Consider the following 25,671-nt stretch of genomic DNA (forward strand, 5'->3'; position numbering starts at 1 on the left):
TTCAATCCCTCTTTTAGTTAGGGTTTAGTAGGTTTAAATGTTAAACCTCAATCCTTGATGGCAAATGAATCCCAAATGCATGTTAGAAGAGTGTTTTGACATGCTTTAATTGGCTAGGATCATAATACACTTATATGTATACATGAAACCCTAGAGAAAAATTTTTGAAATCCATCCTCTAAGGCCCTAAACACGCTTCCCAATGCCAATAATTAATATTAGAGTCACTATATTTTCCATTAAGATTGATTATGGGACTTAATTGTGTGATTGGATGAGGTTTGGGTTGATTTAAATGAGATTCGGATTGAAAAAAAACCCTAAGAAAACCTTATTACTGCAAGAAACATGACCTGGGTGTGTCCCAGGCCACGGGCCATGTTTCTAGCTTTATAGCACACAGCTTGGGCAGAAGGTTATATAGCCCATGCTTTTGCATTCCCAGAGGCATGTTGCATGACACAACTCATGTAATTCAGCGCCTCAGGCCGTGTAATTGGTTACACAGGCCGTGTTAATGAACATGGGGCATGTTTTACATGTAAAGGGCATGTTTTGGCTAATTTTAAGGGTTTTTATGCAATTGTTGTGTAATTTGTTCATAGACCTAATTAAATAGTTTAATTAGGATTTCCAATCATACAAATAAATTTTGAAAGTTGTTTTCATGAAAATTAAATTTGGGAAAAGTTCCTAAAATTTAAAATTAATTTGAATGAGATTCAAATCGAGTTATAAATTGGGTATATGATATTCAATTTGATTATGCATGTATATTTATGTTTAATTGTTAAATGTTAATATGTATGATGGATGATCATGGACAATAAAAGACCAATGTGATTAGATTTAATTCTTTTTTTTTTTTTTGAGATGTAATAATCAATTTTATTAATAGTGGCATGTAATATAAGCGTTATATTACATAGGATGTAATTTCATTTATTTAAAGACTCTAAATTCCAAATTCTTGTAAATTCACCTTGGTATGCCAAGGGTTACTTTATAATTGAATTATAAGAAGGACGAGAAGATTAAGAGCATTGGTGGGACCTGTAACACCCTCCAGGTAACTACTCCGTACATTCTACTGTTCCGGTGACCGGTGTCGGTCCGGACAGCTAGAACGTCCGGAAAAATAATTAAACTTAAGTGAGGGACCAAAATTAACTCAAATATTAATAAGAAAAATTTAGTAAAAATTTTAGAAAGAAAATACAACCGAGTTAAATAAGCCGGTGCCCTAGCGATGGGTAACTGGAGGGAAGTTGCGGTTCTCTCAACGAGGAGCCCTATACCCGGGGGAAAAATTATAAAATAATTTTTGGGACTCCAGAGAAGGGTAATTGAGGTTCCCATGGCATTAGAATGCCAAGAAAATACTTAGAAAAATTTTTCAATCGGTACAGACAATTTTGACCCGTTAAGCCAAACGGAGGGCATTTTGGTCATTTCGCCTTCAGAGGTGATTTTTGGCCGACTTGTCCAGTTAAGTAAATAATTAATATGACATAAAATATGAATAAACATTACTAAAAATAAAATTTGAAATGAGTAGTGGAGAAAAGAGAAGAAAAATAAAAAAAATGCAATTTATGACATCAATGTGATGTCATTTATAATTTTCAACCAATCACCATTAATCTACCATTTGACTAAACTATTAAAAGACTAAAGGAAGACCAAAAGAAACAAAATGCAGCTGCCTTCTTCCTTATCCCAAACCAGCCGAAATCCCTAACCCACCTTCCTCCATTGGTGTGCCATCCAAAAGCTTAATTTCTCCTTTGTTTCCACCATAAAATCATAACCTAGCTTCACTAAAATTTGTTCTAGTACCTTGCATAGTCTCTTGGCAGCCAAGAAGGAGAAAGAAATTGGAGTTTAGGGCTTTGGAAATTCTGCCCAAACAAGGTTAGTGCACTTATACCTATTAGACTCTTTATTTCCATGATTTTGGACTTGAACTTAGTAAGATTTGTAGTTTAAATGAACAAAAAACCTATGGATATGAACACTTGAATTTCGGCAGCCCTATGGGAGATTGAGTTTGATTGTTTAATAAACTTAGAGTGGTTGGAAATCATGGTTAAGGTATTAATATGCATGGAGATTGAACTAAGCATGTCAATCAAGGTTTATGAGTAATTGGTTTGGACATTAGGGTTTGCAAAGGTGAAATTGTGACTTAGCTTAGGAAATGGTTAGAGAACTTTTTAATGGTCAATTAGTGACCCTTTTAGGTAGGTTGACCCTAATTAGAACTGAAAAATTGAATGGTAAAGTGAAGGTGAAATCTGCCTATGGACAGTAGCATAGGGACTAAAAATTCAGTCCCTTTGCACTGCCATAACTTGGGCTGTGTTAGTCCAATTGATGTTTGGCCAATTGGACATGAAACTAGGCTTATAATGGCACATTTTTGCTGAAGAAACTATACCCAAAAGACCAAAGCAAGAGGACCAAAACTTGGCCCCAATCCGGAACCCTGAAACTGCCTCTGCAGAATTGACCAAATGAACAGTAACTGTTCATTTGGCCATAACTCACTGTAGATTTGGTCAATTGGCCTGAAATTTTTACAGCAACAAGTTAAGACATAGAAAAACAACTTTCATGAAGGAACCTACCCCAAATTATTGCCAGAACCCATCCAAACAAGTGGTTCCAGTCACTGTTCATGCACTGTAGATATGGTAATTTTCTGCAGAATGCATATCCGGACAGCTTGAGTTTTTGGGCCATATCTGGAGCTACAAAACTCCAAATGGAGTGATTCAAAAAAGGAAATTCAACTAGACAAAATAAGGAACAACTTTTATGTTTTACATTTCTTCAAATTCTAACAGTAACAGTGTCCAATGGAACAGTGAAGTTGACTCACCAAAACTGAAAATTCTGCTAGTGTGAGTTTACACTTTGAAATGGTATTAACACTTAATGCCAACAAGTTTTAAACACCAAATGTGGTATGTTGGGAGTGCCAAAGTCAATGTACACATTTTTATTCTAAAAGTCAACATTTTTGTTGACTAATGATGAATAGTAACACCAAAAAAGTTGAAATTCACAAATTGAAAAATTTAAAAGTTTCAAATGCCCTAGTATACCTAACAAGATTGGTTTGGATAGTTTGGCATGCCAATAGGGTTCGATTAGCGATCGCACATGGCAAAAATGCCATTCAGCGATTTCATGGCTTTTAGCCATTCGACTTTGCATTGAGACTTGGCCTTGTGCACGATATCATTCTGACATTGTTAGCCGCTACATTACCTGCCGGAGATGCATATGTGACCGATGGTGTGACGGCGAGGTACTAGGTACCGGTGCGGTTACCGTTATCGATCTAGTCATCTAGTGTAGGTTACTTGGGCAACCAAATGAATGAAAGTGAACAAGTTCTTTGAATTAATGTATACATAACCATACTAAACAAATGAATTATACACATTCACTATATATTCGTTTTCTTGCTATTTTCTTTTATTATATTATTGCACCACTAAGCATTATTGCTTAGCGCGTTGCTTTTGCCACGCGTAGGTACTGGAGATACCAATCGTGAGCCCAGTAGACCATAGGTAGGTGAGTCCATCCGATTACGCTCGATGTCCGTGTCACCTCACTACTGCGATTGCATTGGTTGGGCACTAGGTGTCATTTTGTCATTTTGATATTTTGTAGATTTTTACTTTTTCATATTTATTTGAACTCATGTAATATGTTTTGATGTCCATGTAAATAATGAAAGTTATGACTATGAATGCAAAATTTGAGCATATATTTATCGCTTGTATATGAGAAATGGATGTTTGTGAAATGAAAAGATTATTGAGAATTCGCTATTGAGAAATATTGTTGAGATTTTGGATATTGGAGTTTGAGATGACGGAATAAAAATATTGGAAGTGTTTTTAACAGTTCAAGAAAGCTGCTTTCTCCATTTTTAGTAGGTACTCATGGATTTTCTTTAGAATTTTCGGAACCTCAAATAAATTATGATTTTAATAAATGAGTTATATTTTACAAGTTATATTCAAAAGCATGATACAAATTAAGTAAGGTATATTAGAGTGTGCCGGTACACCGTGTGGCCTTACTTACTCGAGTATACTGTACACGGGTAAGGGGTGTCACATTTAGTGGTATCAGAGCACGGTTTAGGCGTTTCTGGGCCTAGATTGAGTCCATACCATGCATTGCATTTGTAAGAGTCGAGGTGACACTAACGCAGATCTGTTTATCTTTCTTATTTTGAATAGGATATGGATCCTTCATCTCAGAGAGCCGTTGAGGAGGAAGTGGAGAGTCATGCTCCACCTGCAGCAGCTGAGACTGGGGGCATGAGAGAATCTGCTCCGCCAGCTCAAGCAGAACCTGCTCAAGCAGAACCTGCTCAGCCTCCACAGGCCATGTTCCAGCAAATGGCCGACTTCTTTAGACAAATTGCCGGAGTAATGCCAGCACCACCACCACCACCAGCTCCACAGCAGAAATCACACTTGGAGAGGCTAAGAAAGTTTGGAGCTGTGGACTTCTATGGTAAGAGAGAAGATGACTCTGTTGCAGCCGAGAATTGGTTGAACAGAACAGGCAGAGTCCTAAAACAACTCCACTGCACTCCAGAGCAAAACCTGGAAGCTGCTATATCTTTGCTGCAAGACGATGCCTATGAGTGGTGGGACACGGTGTCTAGTGAAGTGCAGCCAGAAGCTGTAACCTGGGATTTCTTTCTCTCAGAATTCAAGAAGAAGTATGTGGGTACTGTATACCTAGAAGAGAGAAGAAGGGAATTTATTAACCTAAGGCAGAGACAATTGTCAGTGGCTGAGTATGAGAAAGAATTCGTCCGATTAAGCCGCTACGGAAGGGAGATAGTCCCAAATGAAGCTGAAAGATGCAAGAGATTTGAAGAGGGACTAAATGACAACATCAAGATCCAGCTCACTGCCTTGGGAATCACCGAATTTACCAAGTTAGTGGAAGCTGCAATAAAGGTTGAAAAAGTAAGGATTAGTGAGTGGACTAGAAGAGAGAGACAGCAGAAGAGGGGCCCGGGTCAGTCTAGTTCAGCTCCAGCATCAAGGAAGAAGTTTAAGGGTCCTCCTGCACAGAGTTCGGGTCAGCCACAGGGTCAGGGTTAGTCTCAGGGGCCCAGGCCACAGTTCACCCCTAGGAGAGGTCAGTCCACACCATCAGTGGGTAGCTCTCCAGGGATGGGGTTCAGGGGACCAGCCCCAGCATCTTCTGCGTGTCCACACTGTCAGAAATGGCATAAGGAGTGTTGGAGAGTGGCGGTGCTTGCTTGAGGTGTGGGTCAGTGAGCATCGGTGAAACCGCCCATGCAGAACTACTCTGTTGCTCCAACACAAGCGACAGACTGCTCCTGCACCACGAGAGGGTAGAAAATCGGCAAGTCGAGGTAGGACCATCACAGAGGCTGCATCGAGCGGCAGAGAGGCTGACAGCGACCACCTGCAGAGCCTATGCTATTAGAGCTCGGGAGGAGCAAGATGCCGGATGTCATCGAGTGCGTTCTTCCTCTACAATACTCCTGTGCATACATTGGTGGATCCGGGATCCACTCATTCATACATCTGCATCAATCTACCCGTAGAAAGGGGATCTGGTAGGGAGAGTGACCAAGACATTCTGGTCACTAATCCATTGGGTCACGATGTGGTAGTGAACAAAGTATACAAAGGTTGCGTTAAGGATTCAAGGGTATGAATTCTTGGCGCACTTGATTGAGTTGCCTTTCCATGAGTTTGACGTGATTTTGGGAATGGGTGGTTGTCACGTCATCAAGCAATAGTTGATTGCAAATTGAAGAGAATTTCTTTGAAAACCCACGAGGGTAATGAGATCACGATTGTGGGGAAAGGAATGATTTCTTGTCCAATGTCATCTCAAATACAGTTGCAAGAAGAATGATGAGAAAAGGTTGTGAAGCCTACCTAGCACATGTGGTGGATACTATGCAGGCTAAGCCAAATCTGAGTGACATACCCACAGTGAGAGACTTCCCAGAGGTATTTCCTGAAGAATTGCCTGGTTTGCCACCGAGAAGGAAGTTGAATTTGCTATTGAGACAACTGCAGATGGCACCTATTTCCATTGCTCCTTATAGGATGGCACCTACGAATTGAGGGAGTTGAAAACTCGGTTGCAAGAGTTGCTTGATAAGGGTTCATACGCCCGATGTGTCACCATGGGGAGCTCCAAGGTCTTGTTTGTAAAGAAGAAGGATGGGACTTTGAGGCTTTGTATTGAATCTGGCGGTTGAATAAAGTGATGAAGAACAAATATCCGTTGCCTAGAATTGATGATCTGTTTGATCGATTGAAGGGAAGCAGGAGTATTTTCTAAGATTGATCTCGATCGGTATCATCGGTGAGGGTAAAGGATGTAGATGTGCCCAAGATCGCATTCGGGACCAGTATGGGCATTATGAGTTTGGTGATGCCCTTTGGCTTAACAAATGCACCAGTGCATTCATGGACCTTATGAACCGTATCTTCCATCCATATCTAGATCGGTTCGTAGTGGTCTTTATTGATGATATTTTGGTGTATTCCAAGACCAAGGAAGAACATGATGAGCATTTGAGGATTGTTCTACAAACCCTGAGAGAAAAGAAGCTGTATGCTAAGTTGTCCAAGTGTGACTTTTGGCTAGATGAGATTGCATTCCTTGGACACATAGTGTGAGCTGATGGGATTAGGGTGGATCCCAAGAAAATAGAAGCAGTGATGGAATGGAAGCCTCCTAGAAACACAACTGAGGTCAGAAGCTTCTTGGGGCTAGCTGGGTATTACAGAAGATTTGTGAAGGGATTTTCCCTAATAGCTGCTCCAATGACCAAGTTATTACACAAAAATGTCAGATTTGACTGGAATGACAAAAGTCAGACCAGTTTTGAGAGGTTGAAGGCTATGTTGACAGAGACACCAGTGTTAACACAGCCAGTGTCAGGAAAGGACTTTGTGGTCTACAGTGATGCCTCTCATAATGGGTTAGGGTGTGTATTGATGCAAGAGGGGAAAGTGATCGCCTATGCTTCCAAACAGCTAAGGCCACATGAACAGAACTACCCTACCCATGATTTAGAGCTTGCAGCAATTATCTTATGCTTGAAGATATGGAGGCATTACTTGTATGGTGAAAAGTGCTACATTTACAGGACCACAAAAGCACGAAATACTTGCCAACCGGAAGGAGCTCAACCTTAGGCAGGCGATGGATTGAGTTCTGAAGGATTATGTGTAATTGACTATCATCACGGGAAGGCAAATGTAGTTCTTGATGCTTTGGCAGAAAATCCATGACACCTTGAGATCATTGATTGCCCGTCTATAATTGATTCGAGATGGAAATATTTTGGCTGAGTTGCAAGTGAGGCCAAACCTTCTACATCATATATTAGATGGGCAAAAAGTAGATGAAAATTTACTGGATATTATGAGCAAAATCTCATAAGGAAAAGCAATTGACTATGAGGTGAAAGCAGATGGGTGTACATACTACAAAGGAAGACTGTGTACGGATGATGGGGAATTGAAAGCTAGTATTCTAAAGAGGCACACACCGATGTATATGCTATGCACCCGAAGTACAAAGATGTATCATGACACAGCTTGATATTGGTGGCCTGGTATGAAAAAGGACATAGCGACTATGTGACTAAATGCTTGACATGTCGCAAGTCAAAGCAGAACATCAAGTTCCATCAGGTTTGCTACAGCCTATACGCATACCTGAATGGAAATGGGATCGGGTCACCATGGATTTTGTAAGTGGTCTACCTCTCACCCAGAAGAAACATGATGCAGCATGGGTGATAGTTGATAGATTGACAAAGTCAGCACACTTTCTGCCAGTTAGGACTGACTACTCACTAGAGAGGTTAGCAGAATTGTATATCAGTGAGATAGTTAGACTGCATGGAATTCCACTTTCCATCATATCTGATCGAGACCCAAGGTTTACATCGAGATTTTGGAAGAAGTTGCATGAATCCTTGGGTACACAACTCCATTTCAGCACAGCTTTCCATCCTCAGACGGATGGGCAATCAGAAAGAGTAATCCAGGTAAACAATTGAAACCCATGAAATTGATACAAATATTGAATTGAAATGATAACAATAATGTGAAATACTTGTCAGGTCCTTGAGGATATGCTGAGGAGTTGTGTCATTGAATTTGAGGGAAGTTGGGATAGATATCTCCCACTGGCAGAATTTGCATACAATAATAGCTATCAAGCTAGCATTCAAATGGCCCCATATGAAGCACTGTATGGGAGAAAATGTAGAACTCTAGTGTGCTGGACTGAATTGGGCGAAGACAAATTGGTGGGGCCAGACCTGGTGAAATAGACTGAGGAGAAAGTGAAACTAATCAAAGCAAATCTGAAGGTTGCCTCAGACAGACAGAAATCTTATGCCGACCTGAAGAGAAAAGAAATAGAATATGTGGTTGGCGACAAAGTGTTCCTCAAGGTGTCACCATGGAAGAAAGTGTTGAGGTTTGGAAGAAAGGGTAAGTTGAGCCCTAGGTTCATTGGCCCATATGAAGTCATTGAACGTGTGGGTCCAGTGGCCTATAGGCTAGCTTTACCACCAGAGCTGGACAAGATCCACAATGTGTTCCACGTGTCCATGCTCAGGAGATACCGCTCAGATCCTTCACATGTCATCTCCAGAGACGAAATTAAAATACAGCCGGATTTGACATATGAAGAAGAACCTCTACGGATCCTAGCTCGGGAAGTGAAAGAGTTAAGGAACAAGCAGATTCCACTGGTGAAAGTGCTTTGGAGGCACCACAACACCGAAGAGGCAACTTGGGAAAGTGAAAAGACGATGAGGCAACAGTTCCCTCAACTGTTTGCATCAGGTAAATTTCGAGGACGAAATTTAAATTAGAGGGGAAGAGTTATAACACCCTCCCGGTAACCACTCCGTACATTCTACTGTTCCGGTGACCGGTGTCGGTCCGGACAGCTAGAACGTCTGGAAAAATAATTAAACTTAAGTGAGGGACCAAAATTAACTCAAATATTAATAAGAAAAATTTAGTAAAAATTTTAGAAATAAAATACAACCGAGTTAAATGAGCCGGTGCCCTAGCGATGGGTAACCGGAGGGAAGTTGTGGTTCTCGCAACGAGGAGCCCTATACCCGGGGGAAAAATTATAAAATAATTTTTGGGACTCCAGAGAAGGGTAATTGAGGTTCCCATGGCATTAGAATGCCAAGAAAATACTTAGAAAAATTTTTCAATCGGTACAGACAATTTTGACCCGTTAAGCCAAACGGAGGGCATTTTGGTCATTTCGCCTTCAGAGGTGATTTTTGGCCGACTTGTCCAGTTTAGTAAATAATTAATATGACATAAAATATGAATAAACATTACTAAAAATGAAATTTGAAATGAGTAGTAGAGAAAAGAGAAGAAAAATCAAAAAAATGCAATTTATGACATCAATGTGATGTCATTTATAATTTTCAACCAATCACCATTAATCTACCATTTGACTAAACTATTAAAAGACTAAAGGAAGACCAAAAGAAACAAAATGCAGCTGCCTTCTTCCTTATCCCAAACCAGCCAAAATCCCTAACCCACCTTCCTCCATTGATGTGCCATCCAAAAGCTTAATTTCTCCTTTGTTTCCACCATAAAATCATAACCTAGCTTCACTAAAATTTGTTCTAGTACCTTGCATAGTCTCTTGGCAGCCAAGAAGGAGAAAGAAATTGGAGTTTAGGGCTTTGGAAATTCTGCCCAAACAAGGTTAGTGCACTTATACCTGTTAGACTCTTTATTTCCATGATTTTGGACTTGAACTTAGTAAGATTTGTAGTTTAAATGAACAAAAAACCTATGGATATGAACACTTGAATTTCGGCAGCCCTATGGGAGATTGAGTTTGATTGTTTAATAAACTTAGAGTGGTTGGAAATCATGGTTAAGGTATTAATATGCATGGAGATTGAACTAAGCATGTCAATCAAGGTTTATGAGTAATTGGTTTGGACATTAGGGTTTGCAAAGGTGAAATTGTGACTTAGCTTAGGAAATGGTTAGAGAACTTTTTAATGGTCAATTAGTGACCCTTTTAGGTAGGTTGACCCAAATTAGAACTGAAAAATTGAATGGTAAAGTGAAGGTTTTCTGCCTATGGACAGCAGCATAGGGACTGAAAATTCAGTCCCTTTGCACTGCCATAACTTGGGCTGTGTTAGTCCAATTGATGTTTGGCCAATTGGACATGAAACTAGGCTTATAATGGCACATTTTTGCTGAAGAAACCATGCCCAAAAGACCAAAGCAAGAGGACCAAAACTTGGCCCCAATCCGGAACCCTGAAACTGCCTCTGCAGAATTGACCAAATGAATAGTAACTGTTCATTTGGCCATAACTCACTGTAAATTTGGTCAATTGGCCTGAAATTTTTACAGAAACAAGTTAAGACATAGACAAACAACTTTCATGAAGGAACCTACCCCAAATTATGGCCATAACCCATCCAAACAAGTGGTTCCAGTCACTGTTCATGCACTGTAGATATGGTAATTTTCTGCAAAATGCATATCCGGACAGCTTGGGTTTTTGGGCCATATCTGGAGCTACAAAACTCCAAATGGAGTGATTCAAAAAAAGAAATTCAACTAGACAAAATAAGGAACAACTTTTATGTTTTACATTTCTTCAAATTCCAACAGTAATAGTGTCCAATGGAACAGTGAAGTTGACTCACCAAAACTGAAAATTCTGCTAGTGTGAGTTTACACTTTGAAATGGTATTAACACTTAATGCCAACAAGTTTTAAACACCAAATGTGGTATGTTGGGAGTGCCAAAGTCAATGTACACATTTTTATTCTAAAATTCAACATTTTTGTTGACTAATGATGAATAGTAACACCAAAAAAGTTGAAATTCACAAATTGAAAAATTTAAAAGTTTCAAATGCCCTAGTATACCTAACAAGATTGGTTTGGATAGTTTGGCATGCCAATAGGGTTCGATTAGCGATCGCACATGGCAAAAATGCCATTCTGTGATTTCATGGCTTTTAGCCATTCGACTTTGCATTGAGACTTGGCCTTGTGCCTGATATCATTTACGACTTGTTAGGCTGTTACATTTGCACCGAGATGCATATGTGACCGATGGTGTGACGGCCCGAGGTACTAGGTACCCATGTCGATTTACCCGTTATCCATCCGATGCGTCTAGTGTAGGTTACTTGGGCAACCAAATGAATGAAAGTGAACAAGTTACTGAATTAATGTATACATAACCATACTAAACAAATGAATTATACACATTCACTATATATTCGTTTTCTTGCTATTTTCTTTTATTATATTATTGCACCACTAAGCATTATTGCTTAGCGCGTTGCTTTTGCCACGCGTAGGTACTGGAGATACCCATCGTGAGCCCAGTAGACCACAGACTTGGTGAGTCCATCCGGCAGTTCTGCTCAGTGTCCGTGTCACCTCACTACCTGCAGTGCATTGGTAGGGCACTAGGTGTCATTTTGTCATTTTGATATTTTGTAGCAGATTTTTACTTTTTCATATGTATTTGAACTCATGTAATATATTTTGATGTCCATGTAAATAATGAAAGTTATGACTATGAATGCAAAATTTGAGCATATATTTATCGCTTGTATATGAGAAATGGATGTTTGTGAAATGAAAAGATTATTGAGAATTCGCTATTGAGAAATATTGTTGAGATTTTGGATATTGGAGTTTGAGATGAGGGAATAAAAATATTGGAAGTGTTTTTAACAGGTTCCGAAGAACTATTTTCTCCATTTTTAGCCGGTACTCCGCCGGATTTTCTTTAGAATTTTCGGAACCTCAAATAAATTATGATTTTAATAAATGAGTTATATTTTACAAGTTATATTCAAAAGCATGATACAAATTAAGTAAGGTATATTAGAGTGTGCCGGTACACCGTGTGGCCTTACTTACTCGGGTATACTGTACACGGGTAAGGGGTGTCACAGGACCAGTGGGAGGATATCAAGATCAAGGGTTGATTTATGTACTCCTTCAGCATCTCTTATAATAGAATAGATGAAATACACCTAGGAAATGCCTTAATTCAATTCTTGGTGGCTCAGAATTGAATCCCTTAGAAAGTCCATAATTATGCCATTTTATTGAATTATCCATATATGCATGAGATGTGTATGAATGGATGCTTGTATGTGATATATGCATCCCAAATGTATAATGTGCAAAGTGAGACCTTAATAGTAATTAAGCTGACCATAAAATCTTCCAATCAAATAATTAAGTTGGTAATGATATAATTATGGTAATTATATCATGGCTCTCCACTAGGGCAATTGAATTTGAAAATTTTAGACACTTAAACTGTCGGCTATGGTTACATAGGGATGGTTTTTATGGTCTAAGAGATTTTCCAAATTTAATTGTTAAAGAATATGATGTTGTGAGTATGTGGGTACTTTGGTGATCAAGAATGGATGTACCTAAGGTTATCAAGGTTTAAACTTCCATACTCATTGACCTAGTGGGCTCAACTTAACTAATGCAATATTGCAACATCCTCACTGTACGCAGTCTGTACATTCTGCTGCTTCAGTGACCTAATGTCTGTCCGGATAAGTCAGGATGTCTGGAACTATGCTTCGGTGATAGTGAATAGACATATAATGATGAAATAAATAAAAAGAAAATACAAGAAAAATTAATTAAAAATAAAAGAGAGAAAATGAAACTAGGTTAAATGCGCCGGCACAGTAGCGATGGGTGACCGCACCGGGAAGTTACGGCGAAGGCAATCGCCAACCCCATGATCGCGAAGAACCCTCGGAATTAAATTTTGGGACATAATTAAAGGTTTATTGAGGTATAACTGATATTAGAAATATCAAAGAAAATTAATAAATTAGTACAAAGAAAATAATGAAAAATCGAGAAACCAGCAAAAATCGGTGTTACCGAAAAATCGGGAATACAACCCGAAGAAGGCCATTTTGGTTATTTGACACCTAGAGTTACCTTTTGACCTCAATTTCCATTAAAAATAAGTGGTATTACACTTTGAAAATATCATGAAAAATTAAAATGTGGTACATTACATTAATAGTGAAGGAAATGGGGCATAAATGTAAATTATGAAACTTTGAATAATTAAACATTAAATTAAAGTTAGTGCTCCACTAACTCATAAATTGGGACATGTAACACCCTCCCGGTAGCAACTCCGTACATTCTACTGTTCCGGTGACCGGTGTCGGTCCGTACAGCTAGAACGTCCGGAAAAATATTTAAACTAAAGTAAGAAACCATAATTAATTCAAATATTAATAAGAAAAATTTAGTAAAAATTTTAGAAATAAAATACAGCCAAGTTAAATGAGCCGGTGCCCAAGCGATGGGTAACCAGAGGGAAGTTGCGGTTCTCGCAACGAGGAGCCCTAGACCCGGGGAAAAATTCATAAAATAATTTTTGGGACTCCAGAGAAGGGTCATTGAGGTTCCTATGGCATTAGAATGCCAAGAAAATATTTAGAAAAATTTTTCAATCGGTACAGACAATTTCGACCCGTTAAGCCAAACGGAGGGCATTTTGGTCATTTCGCCTTCAGAGGTGATTTTTGGCCGACTTGTCCAGTTGAGTAAATAATTAATATGACATAAAATATGAAAAAACATTACTAAAAATTAAATTGAAATTGAGTAGTGATGAAAAGAAAAGAAAAATGAGAAAAAAAGGGTTTATTTTTGACATAAGGTGATGTCATTAAAAGCCACCACCAATCACTATTGAACAACAAATTAATTAACCAATAAAAGAGACCAAAAATGGACCAAAGGAATTAAAAATGCAGCAGCCATCTCCTTCCCCAAAACCAGCCAAAACGTAGAGACAGAGAAGAGAGGGTTTCCACCATAGCCATTCTTTGCAAGCTTTCATTCTCATGCTTCCTCACCATATTTCCTCAAGACCCCAACACTAAAATGAATCCTTGGACCTAGAGGAAGTGTTTGGCAGCCAAGAGAGTACAAGAAAAGTGAAGTTTGAGCTTGGGAAAAATCTGCCTACAAGAGGTTAGTGGACCTATCTATTTAAAGCTCTTTATTTCTATGCTAAGGGACTTAAAATAAGTAAGGAATTGTAAATAAAATGAAAAAAATTATGTGTATGCATGCCATGCATTTTGGCAGCCCTATTGAAGGAATAGAAATGGAGTGTTTGATTGACTTAGAGTGAACTAGAGCTTAGGTTTAAAGTGTATACATATATATATATATATAGAGAATGAAAGAGTAAATTAGGGAAATTGTGAAAACTTTGAAATTTAGCTAGGGTTTATGAATGAAAATTTGACTTGGCTTATGAAATGGTTAAAGAACATTCTAATGGTCAATTAGTGACCATTTGAGGTATGTTGACCATAAATTAGACTGAAAAATGGCATGGCAAAGTGGAATGGTAGGCTGCCTAAAGACAGCAGCATGGTGGCTGAGATTTCAGTCCAATTGGACTGCCATAACTTTGGCTGTGTAGGTTCAATTGGTGTTTGGCCAATTGGACATAAAACTAGGCTTATAATGGCACATTTTTTCTGAAGAAGCCATGCCCAAAAGACCAAAGCAAGAGGACCAAAAGTTGGCCCCAATCCGGATACCCTGCAAATAGCCCCTGCAGAATGACCAAATGAATAGTAACTGTTCATTTGGCCATAACTCACTGTAGAATGGTCAAATTGACCTGAAATTTTTACAGTAACAAGATATGATATAGACAAAAAACTTTCATGAAGAACATCACCCCAAATTATGCCATTAACCCATTCAAATTATTGGGCAAAGTTGAGTTATCAAACCTGCAACTCTGCAGATTTTCATTTGAGCAGTAATGTTTGGAGGACTATAACTCTCTCTAGAAAACTCGGATTTTGAACCAATGGAAACCTAAGGTATGGTAGAACATTTCATAAGAAGAAAGTTAGACCAAATTATGAACTTAACTTGATCAAATTACTGACCAAATTTGGACCAAAAATCTGCCAGACCCAAAATCTCAGCATGAGCGATTGCGTTAACAGTAAACTTATTTTGGCCATAACTTGAGCTACAAAACTCCAAATGGAGTGATTCTAAAAAGGAAATTCAACTAGACAAAATAAGGAACAACTTTCATGTTTACCATTTCCTCAAATTCCCACTGCAACAGTGCTTAATGGAATAGTAAAGTTAAGTTTCAAAAACTGAAAATTTTGTTTCTCTTGGTTAAAGCTTAGAAATGGTATTAATGCTTAATGCCAACAAGTTTTAAATGAAAAATGTGGTATGTTTGAAGTGCCAAAGTCAGTGTACATATTCTCTATGCAAAAGTCAACTTTCTTGTTGACCAATGAAATGAATAGTGACAACAAAAGTTAAAATTCAAAGATTGAAGAATTTTAAAGTATCAAATGCCCTAGTATACCTAACAAGATTGGTTTGGATAGTTTGGCATGCCAATAGGGTATTGTTTTAGCAGTACTGCGAAAGGCTTTATGCCTGTATTCATGGCTTTATGCCCGTATTCATGGCTTTTATGCCCGTATTCATGGCTTTTATGCCGATTATGTGATATCATGGCTTTTTAGCCATACTGACTGCATACGTGGTTGATGTTCTGCGTCCCATGGTATGACGGCCCGAGGCACCGCGGTATCCAGTGCCAACGACCCGTTATCCAGTCCATTCGTCCAGTATAGGTTACTTGGGCAACCAAATGAATGGAAAAGTATAACTGTAATTGAACTGATTGTTAAAGAAAATATGAAAATTAAATATCAGGAATGATTATGATAGAATACAAAGAAACTCAAGATCATAAAGAAAATAATTAACAAAATGCATGAAGAAGTAAATATCATAAAACGTAATTAGCCCTCGACTAAACATTAAGTTGGTAATTATTCAGTTCTTGTGAAAACAATGGCTAAGAAATTATGATTTTTATTTGCATATTATATTTTCTTGTATTATTGGCACCACTAAGCTTTATGCTTAGCGCGTCACTTTTGCAACGCGTAGGTACTGAAGAGTTGGACAGAGGGCCCGGTAGACCACAGATTGGGTAAGGCCATTTACAGTTCTGCATAGTGTCCGTGTCACCTCACCTTCCACAGTGCATTGGTAGGACACTAGATTTCATTTTGATATTTTGTAACTAATTTCTATTTTCTCATATGTATTTGAACTTATGTAATAAATTTCGATATTCATGTAAATAATGAAAATTGTATTTGTGAATGGAAGAGTGGATGTCTATTTATGACTTGTACATGATTAATAAATGAGATGATGATTGAGAACTGAAATTGATAATTGTTGAGATTTTGATAAATGGAGTTGAGATGATTGAATATGAATATAGGAAGTGTTTTTCACAGGTTCCGAAGAACGGTTTTCTCCATTTTTAGCCGGTACTCCGCCGGATTTTCTTTAAAATTTTCGGAACCTCAAATAAATTACAATTTCAATAAATGAATTATATTTCGCAAGTTATATTCAAAACTACGATAAAAATGAATTAAGATAAAATAGAGTGCTCCGGCACACTGAGTGGCATAACTTGCTCGGCTACACTGTAGTTGGGTAAGGGGTGTCACATTTAGTGGTATCAGAGCGCGGTTTAGGCGTTTCTGGACCTAGATAGACTGCATATCATGCATGGCATTCATAAGAGTCGAGGTGACACTATTGCAGATCTGTATTTCCTGTTTATTTTAGGTTAAGGTATGGAATAAGAGAGTGAAGAGACAATGAGATAGCGAATGGAGATGAGAAGGAGACTGTATTTAAGATGAAAAGGGATGAGTACATAATTGTTTGAGGATGAGATTGAGACTAAGGAGAAAGTGAAGTACGATAACACGGAAAGGTGAAGAAATAAAGAGGTAGTAACTCCTCGGCTATTTACACTGGGTAAATTTCGAGGACGAAATTTAAATAAGAGGGGAAGAGTTGTAACACCCTCCCGGTAGCAACTCCGTATATTCTACTGTTCCGGTGACCGGTGTCAGTCCGGACAGCTAGAACGTCCGAAAAAATATTTAAACTAAAGTAAGAAACCATAATTAATTCAAATATTAATAAGAAAAATTTAGTAAAAATTTTAGAAATAAAATACAGCCAAGTTAAATGAGCCGGTGCCCAAGCGATGGGTAACCAGAGGAAGTTTGCGGTTCAACGAGGAGCCCTAGACCCGGGGAAAAATTCATAAAATAATTTTTGGGACTCCAGAGAAGGGTCATTGAGGTTCCTATGGAATTAGAATGCCAAGAAAATATTTAGAAAAATTTTTCAATCGGTACAGACAATTTCGACCCGTTAAGCCAAACGGAGGGCATTTTGGTCATTTCGCCTTCAGAGGTGATTTTTGGCCGACTTGTCCAGTTGAGTAAATAATTAATATGACGTAAAATATGAAAAAACATTACTAAAAATTAAATTGAAATTGAGTAGTGATGAAAAGAAAAGAAAAATGAGAAAAAAAGGGTTTATTTTTGACATAAGGTGATGTCATTAAAAGCCACCACCAATCACTATTGAACAACAAATTAATTAACCAATAAAAGAGACCAAAAATGGACCAAAGGAATTAAAAATGCAGCAGCCATCTCCTTCCCCAAAACCAGCCAAAACGTAGAGACAGAGAAGAGAGGGTTTCCACCATAGCCATTCTTTGCAAGCTTTCATTCTCATGCTTCCTCACCATATTTCCTCAAGACCCCAACACTAAAATGAATCCTTGGACCTAGAGGAAGTTTTTGGCAGCCAAGAGAGTACAAGAAAAGTGAAGTTTGAGCTTGGGAAAAATCTGCCTACAAGAGGTTAGTGCACCTATCTATTTAAAGCTCTTTATTTCTATGCTAAGGGACTTAAAATAAGTAAGGAATTGTAAATAAAATGAAAAAAATTATGTGTATGCATGCCATGCATTTTGGCAGCCCTATTGAAGGAATAGAAATGGAGTGTTTGATGGACTTAGAGTGAACTAGAGCTTAGGTTTAAAGTGTATACATATATATATATAGAGAATGAAAGAGTAAATTAGGGAAATTGTGAAAACTTTGAAATTTAGCTAGGGTTTATGAATGAAAATTTGACTTGACTTATGAAATGGTTAAAGAACATTCTAATGGTCAATTAGTGACCATTTGAGGTATGTTGACCATAAATTGGACTGAAAAATGGCATGGCAAAGTGGAATGGTAGGCTGCCTAAAGATAGCAGCATGGTGGCTGAGATTTCAGTCCAATTGGACTGCCATAACTTTGGCTGTGTAGGTTCAATTGGTGTTTGGCCAATTGGAAATAAAACTAGGCTTATAATGGCACATTTTTGCTGAAGAAACCATGCCCAAAAGACCAAAGCAAGAGGACCAAAAGTTGGCCCCAATCCGGATACCCTGCAAACAGCCCCTGCGGAATGACCAAATGAACAGTAACTGTTCATTTGGCCATAACTCACTGTAGAATGGTCAAATTGACCTGAAATGTTTACAGTAACAAGATATGATATAGAAAAACAACTTTCATGAAGAACATCACCCCAAATTATGCCATTAACCCAGTCAAATTATTGGGCAAAGTTAAGTTATCAAACCTGCAACTCTGCAGATTTTCATTTGAGCAGTAATGTTTGGAGGACTATAACTCTCGCTAGAAAACTCGGATTTAGGCGATTCTTGAACCGATGGAAACCTAAGGTATGGTAGAACATTTCATAAGAAAAAAGTTAGACCAAATTATGAACTTAACTTCATCAAATTACTGACCAAAGTTGAACCAAAAATCTGCCAGACCCAAAATCTCAGCTTGAACAGTGCACGTTAACAGTAAACTTATTTTGGCCATAACTTGAGCTACAAAACTCCAAATGGAGTGATTCAAAAAAATAAATTCAACTAGACAAAATAAGGAACAACTTTCATGTTTACCATTTCCTCAAATTCCCACTGCAACAGTGCTTAATGGAATAGTAAAGTTAAGTTTCAAAAACTGAAAATTTTGTTTCCCTTGGTTAAAGCTTAGAAATGGTATTAATGCTTAATGCCAACAAGTTTTAAATGAAAAATGTGGTATGTTTGAAGTGCCAAAGTCAGTGTACATATTCTCTATGCAAAAGTCAACTTTCTTGTTGACCAATGAAATGAATAGTGACACCAAAAGTTAAAATTCAAAGATTGAAGAATTTTAAAGTATCAAATGCCCTAGTATACCTAACAAGATTGGTTTGGATAGTTTGGCATGCCAATAGGGTATTGTTTTAGCAGTACTGCGAAAGGCTTTATGCCTGTATTCATGGCTTTATGCCCGTATTCATGGCTTTTATGCCCGTATTCATGGCTTTTATGCCGATTATGTGATATCATGGCTTTTTAGCCATACTGACTGCATACGTGGTTGACGTTCTGCGTCCCATGGTATGACGGCCCGAGGCACCGCGGTGTCCAGTGCCAACGACCCGTTATCCAGTCCAGTCGTCCAGTATAGGTTACTTGGGCAACCAAATGAATGGAAAAGTATAACTGTAATTGAACTGATTGTTAAAGAAAATACGAAAATTAAATATCAGGAATGATTATGATAGAATACAAAGAAACTCAAGATCATGAAGAAAATAATTAACAAAATGCATGAAGAAGTAAATATCATAAAACGTAATTAGCCCTCGACTAAACATTAAGTTGGTAATTATTCAGTTCTTATGAAAACAATGGCTAAGAAATTATGATTTTTATTTGCATATTATATTTTCTTGTATTATTGGCACCACTAAGCTTTATGCTTAGCACGTCGCTTTTGCAACGCGTAGGTACTGAAGAGTTGGACAGAGGGCTCGGTAGACCACAGATTGGGTAAGGCCATTCACAGTTCTGCATAGTGTCCGTGTCACCTCACCTTCCACAGTGCATTGGTAGGACACTAGATTTCATTTTGATGTTTTGTAACTAATTTCTATTTTCTCATATGTATTTGAACTTATGTAATAAATTTCGATATTCATGTAAATAATAAAAATTGTATTTGTGAATGGAAGAGTGAATGTCTATTTATGACTTGTACATGATTAATAAATGAGATGATGATTGAGAACTGAAATTGATAATTGTTGAGATTTTGATAAATGGAGTTGAGATGATTGAATATGAATATAGGAAGTGTTTTTCACAGGTTCCAAAGAACGGTTTTCTCCATTTTTAGCCGGTACTCCGCCGGATTTTCTTTAAAATTTTCGGAACCTCAAATAAATTACAATTTCAATAAATAAATTATATTTCGCAAGTTATATTCAAAACTACGATAAAAATGAATTAAGATAAAATAGAGTGCTCCGGCACACTAAGTGGCATAACTTGCTCGGCTACACTGTAGTCGGGTAAGGGGTGTCACAGGACACATATATAAGACTTTGGGACAGTAGAATACTCATCTTCAACCTTGAGAAATAACCAGCCAAATACCTCCATGAAAGAAACTCCATGGCCGAAAGTGAGAAAGCTCATGCACCATTGATTTAGCCATTATTTCCACTTGGTTTCTTCATTAAAGCTTGCACACTCACCTTGAGGAAGCTTTAGGGAGAAAGAAGGAAGGGATTTAGTGAGTTTTTAACAAACTCTTAAAAGGTAAGTGTCCAATTCCTTCTCCTTCCTTTAATAAAAATGGTGTTTAGGTTGAGGAATGTTGTTTGGTGAAGAAACTTTGTTGAATTGTTGAGTAAGTGGATGGAGCCATTTTAAAAGACCATGAAAGCTTGGTTTGTTTGAGTTTTTCTCACCTCTAATAGATGGGAATTAAGGTTGATTAACTAAATTTGAAGTTTTAGCAAGTTAATGTCCATGTATGTGTATGTTAGTGCTTGAATTTAGGGGTTTAAAAAGGGGACTTTGATACCTTAGTAAACTGCCATGTTGGGCAGCCTTTAACCTCATGAAATTATATGTGAATTTATGAAATTTATTGATGAATTATGATGGTGTTGAATTGGGGGCATTATGTGTAATTGCCATGGAAGTGTATGTGTAATTTAGGTGTTGATGTATATTGAATTTGGGTTGAATTAAATGTTAAATATTAATGGTGTATTGCGTGCATTAAACACTTGAGTGTTCTACCCAAATTGCTTTATTGGAACTGTGTTGAATGTATATAGAAGTGCCATGAATGAATATTGAAGTATTGAGAGGAGGAGAATTGTCAAATTGGGAGTGTGATTTTCATATGCAGGTTGTGTATTGTTAGCAGTACCTAAATTAGGTTATAAGTGCAAAACGGTGACCTCAATTGGTATGTTGCCAAAATTCTGCTTAGAAACTAATCTTAAAAATGACCAAATCCGGAATTGCAACCTTGCAAACCCATAAATTGACCATATGAACAGTGACAATTCAACTGGCCATAACTCACTCAAAACAGGCCCAATGACCTAAAATTTATATCAATGGAAAGTTTAGACATAGAGCTACAACTCTTATGAAGATACCAAAGCTCAAAAATGACCAAAACCAAGTCAAATTGCTTGCCCAAGTTAAGGTACCAAATCTGCTAGAATTGAACTTGACCTAAAAATGACCTAAATTTGCATTGAAAATGCAATCTGTCTAGCTTTAGTAAATTGACCATATCTTGGTCTATACAACTCAGAATGACCTGAAATTAGTGCCAAAAGTTCAATAAGACATAGAGCTACAAATTTTCTTCTTTGACCAGAAGCTAAAACCTAAGAGAAATAGGACATTTAGCTAGATCAATCTAGCATACAAAAACTGAAAAATTGACAATATTATACAATAAAGCCTAGAAATAATTTGGCAATAAATGCCAACTTGTGAGATTTGTAAATTGCACTATATTGGTAGCATATTGAAATGCAAATTGTAACATGTTGATACTAAAATCAACTTATCCATGATGTCTAAAAAGGTCAACATTTGCATTGACTTGTGAATTGCATAATAACTAGTAAACCCTAAAAATAAAGAGTTAAACAATCAATTTGTAATATGCCCTAGTTTGTCTAGTTGACTAGTTTGGATAGGTTGGCATGCCAATAGGATTCTGACAGCTGTTCTGTAAATAGCTTCATGCCATATTGTATTTATACAGCTTATTATGCTGCACTGTGATGTTAATAGCTTATGGCCATATGGATTTTATTATTATACTCGGCTTATTGCCTAATTGATTACATGGCTTTTTAGCCACACCATTTGCACACCGAGAGATACTTTGTGATTGATGGTGCGACAGCCCGAGGTACTAGGCACCCAGTGCTAGTATATCCATTTATTCAGTCTAGTCAGTGTATAAGCTACACGGGAAGTTAAATTAAGCATTATTAACTTTAGACAGCTAAATAAAGTTTAATGAAATATAGAACCACCAAAATAAGCAAAACTGAAATATTAGTCTGCAAAGCATACTAACATCCAAAATTCATAAACAGTTAAATTATTTTATTTTATTGTATTTTTCTTTATAATTGCTACCACTAAGCAGAATTGCTTAACGCGTTGCTTTTGCTATGCATAGGTATTGGAGACACAGCTGGGGAGCCCAGCAAACCTACGACCGGGTGAGACATCAGATCTGCACAGGAGTCCAGAGTCATCTGCACTACACTGCATACATGGTAGGACTTAGGATCTTGTGTAATGACTATCAGTTGTATTTTGACATTTTGTTATGTAATTTGTATATTCTAAAACTTTAAGGTTTGTGATAAATTGTACATATTAAACTCCTATGGAGAGTGTTTGAATGAATGTAAATTATGATGGACTGTATTTTGAAACTGTGAAATATTGAGACTGTGAAATAGTTGAGATTTTGAGAATATTATCTTGAACTGTTTTTAACAGGTGTAAAAGGACTGTTTGTCCAAATTACAAAAGCTACTTTGCTGGATTATTGTTAAAAATTTTGCAACTCCCAATTTTATTATAAGATACAAATATAACCAACATGATATGAATTTTACATAAAAGCTTCTTAAACCAAATTGAGTATTTAGAAAATAAGATAATCACAAACTAGGTGCTCCGGCACACTGTGTAGCACACCTTACTCGGGTACACTGTAGACGAGTGAGGGGTGTTACATTTAGTAGTATCAAAGCACGATTTAGGCGTTTCTGAACCTATATAGATTGCATACCATGCATTGCATTTGTAAGTGTTAAGATGACTCTAATGCAGATCTTTTGATTGGTTATTTTGATTAGAATATGGACTCCACATCGCAGAGAGCGGTCGATGAGGAGGTGGAGAGTCATGTTCCATCTATGACTGAGCCAGAAGACAGGAGGGAACCTGCTCCACCTGTAACACCCTCCCTGTAGCAACTGCGTACATTTTACTGTTCCGGTGACCGGTGTCAGTCCGGACAGCTAGAACATCCGAAAAAATATTTAAACTAAAGTCAGGAACCATAATTAACTCAAATATTAATAAGAAAAATTTAGTAAAAATTTTAGAAATAAAATACAACCAAGTTAAACAAGCCGGTGCCCTAACGATGGGTAACCCAAAGGGAAGTTGCGGTTCTCGCAACTAGGAGCCCTAGACCCGGGGGAAAAATTATAAAATAATTTTTGGGACTCCAGAAAAGGGTTATTAAGGATCCTATGGCATTAGAATGCCAAGAAAATACCTAGAAAAAATTTTTCAATCGGTATAGACAATTTTGACCCGTTAAGCCAAACGGAGGGCATTTTGGTCATTTCGCCTTCAGAGGTGATTTTTGGCCGACTTGTCCGGTTAAGTAAATAATTAATATGACATAAAATATGTATAAATATTACTAAAAATGAAATTGAAAATGAGTAGTGATGAAAAGAAAAGAAAAATACAATATATGCAATTTATGACATCATTGTGATGTCATTTAAAATTGTCCACCAATCACCATACAACCAATACACTTAAAACAAATAAAGAGGCTGAAAATAGACAAAAGAAAATTCATCTTCTTCCTTTGGACCAACCAGCCGAAACCCTTTCCCCCATCTCCCTCCATTGATTTCAACCAAAGCTTCAATTCTCTCCTCTTTTCACTATAATTCCTCCTACTCCTTTTACAAAAATTTATCCTTGCACCTTGCATAACCTTTTGGCAGCCAAGAAGAAGAAGGAAAGTGAAGTTAAGCTTGGAAAAAATTCTGCCACTTAAAGGTTAGTGCATCTATATCCCTAAAACTCATTAATTTCATGATTAGGGACTTGAATTTACTAAGAAATTGTAATTCAAATGGACAAAAACTCATGTGTATGTGTACATGAATTTTGGCAGCCCTAAGGAAGGAATGACTTTGATGGTTTTAATGGACTTAGAGTGGACTTAAAATGATGTTTAAGGTATATATACACATGTATAGTGAATGAGTTAGTAATTAAGGTATATTGTGAAAACTTATAATGAAAACTAGGGTTTTGAGAAGTGAAAATTTGACTTGGCTTAGGAAATTATTAGAGAACATTTTAATGGTCAATTAGTGACAATTTTAGGTAAGTTGACCACAATTTGGACTGAAATATAGCATGGCGAAGTGAATGTGTAGGCTGCCTAGGGACAGCAGCAGAGTGGCTGAGATTCCAGTCCACTTGGACAGCCATATCTTTGGTTGTGTAGGTCCAATTGGTGTTTGGCCAATTGGACATGAAACTAGGCTTATAATGGCACATTTTTGCTGAAGAAACCATGCCCAAAAGACCAAAACAAGTGGACCAAAAGTTGGCCCCAATCCGGATACCCTGCAACAGCACCTGCAGAAATAACCAAATGAACAGTAACTGTTCATTTGGCCATAACTCACTGTAGATATGGTCAATTGACCTGAAATTTTTACAGCAACAATTTAAGACATAGACAAACAACTTTCTTGAAGAAACCTACCCCAAATTATGACCAGAACCTAACCCAAATGGCAGTCACAATCACTGTTCATGGTACTATAGATTTGGTAACTCTGCAGTTTTGGCAATCTGTCCAACTGTGGTTTTTGGACCATATCTGGAGCTATAAAACTCCAAATGGAGTGATTCAAAAAAGGAAATTGAACTAGACAAAATAAGAAACAACTTTCATGTTTGTCATTTCTTCAAATTCCCACTGTAACAGTGCTTAATAGAACAATAAACCTAGGCTTCAAAAACTGAAATTTCTGCCCTCTTAATTTTAACATAGAAATGGTAATGGTGACCAATTCCAACAAGTTTTAAATGCAAAATGTGGTATGTTGGGAGTGCCAAAACCAATGTACCTAATTTCTACCTTAAAGTCAACATTTTAGTTGACCAAAGAGGTGAATAGTGACACCGAAACTTGAAATTCAAAGATTGAAGAATTTTAAAGTATCAAATGCCCTAGTATACCTAACAAGATTGGTTTGGATAGTTTGGCATGCCAATAGGGTTCAGTTAGCAGTACTGCACATGGCAATATGCCATTCTGTGATTTCATGGCTTTCAGCAATTCTGACCTTGCATTGAGATTTGGCCTTGTGCACGATTATTCTGCTTGGTAGTTGTTGCATTTGCATACCGAGATGCATATCGGCCGATGGTGTAATGGCGAGTACTAGATGCAGTGCGGTT

This window comes from Hevea brasiliensis, chromosome 1, assembly GCF_030052815.1.
Source record: "Hevea brasiliensis isolate MT/VB/25A 57/8 chromosome 1, ASM3005281v1, whole genome shotgun sequence".
Classification (NCBI taxonomy): Eukaryota; Viridiplantae; Streptophyta; class Magnoliopsida; order Malpighiales; family Euphorbiaceae; genus Hevea; species Hevea brasiliensis.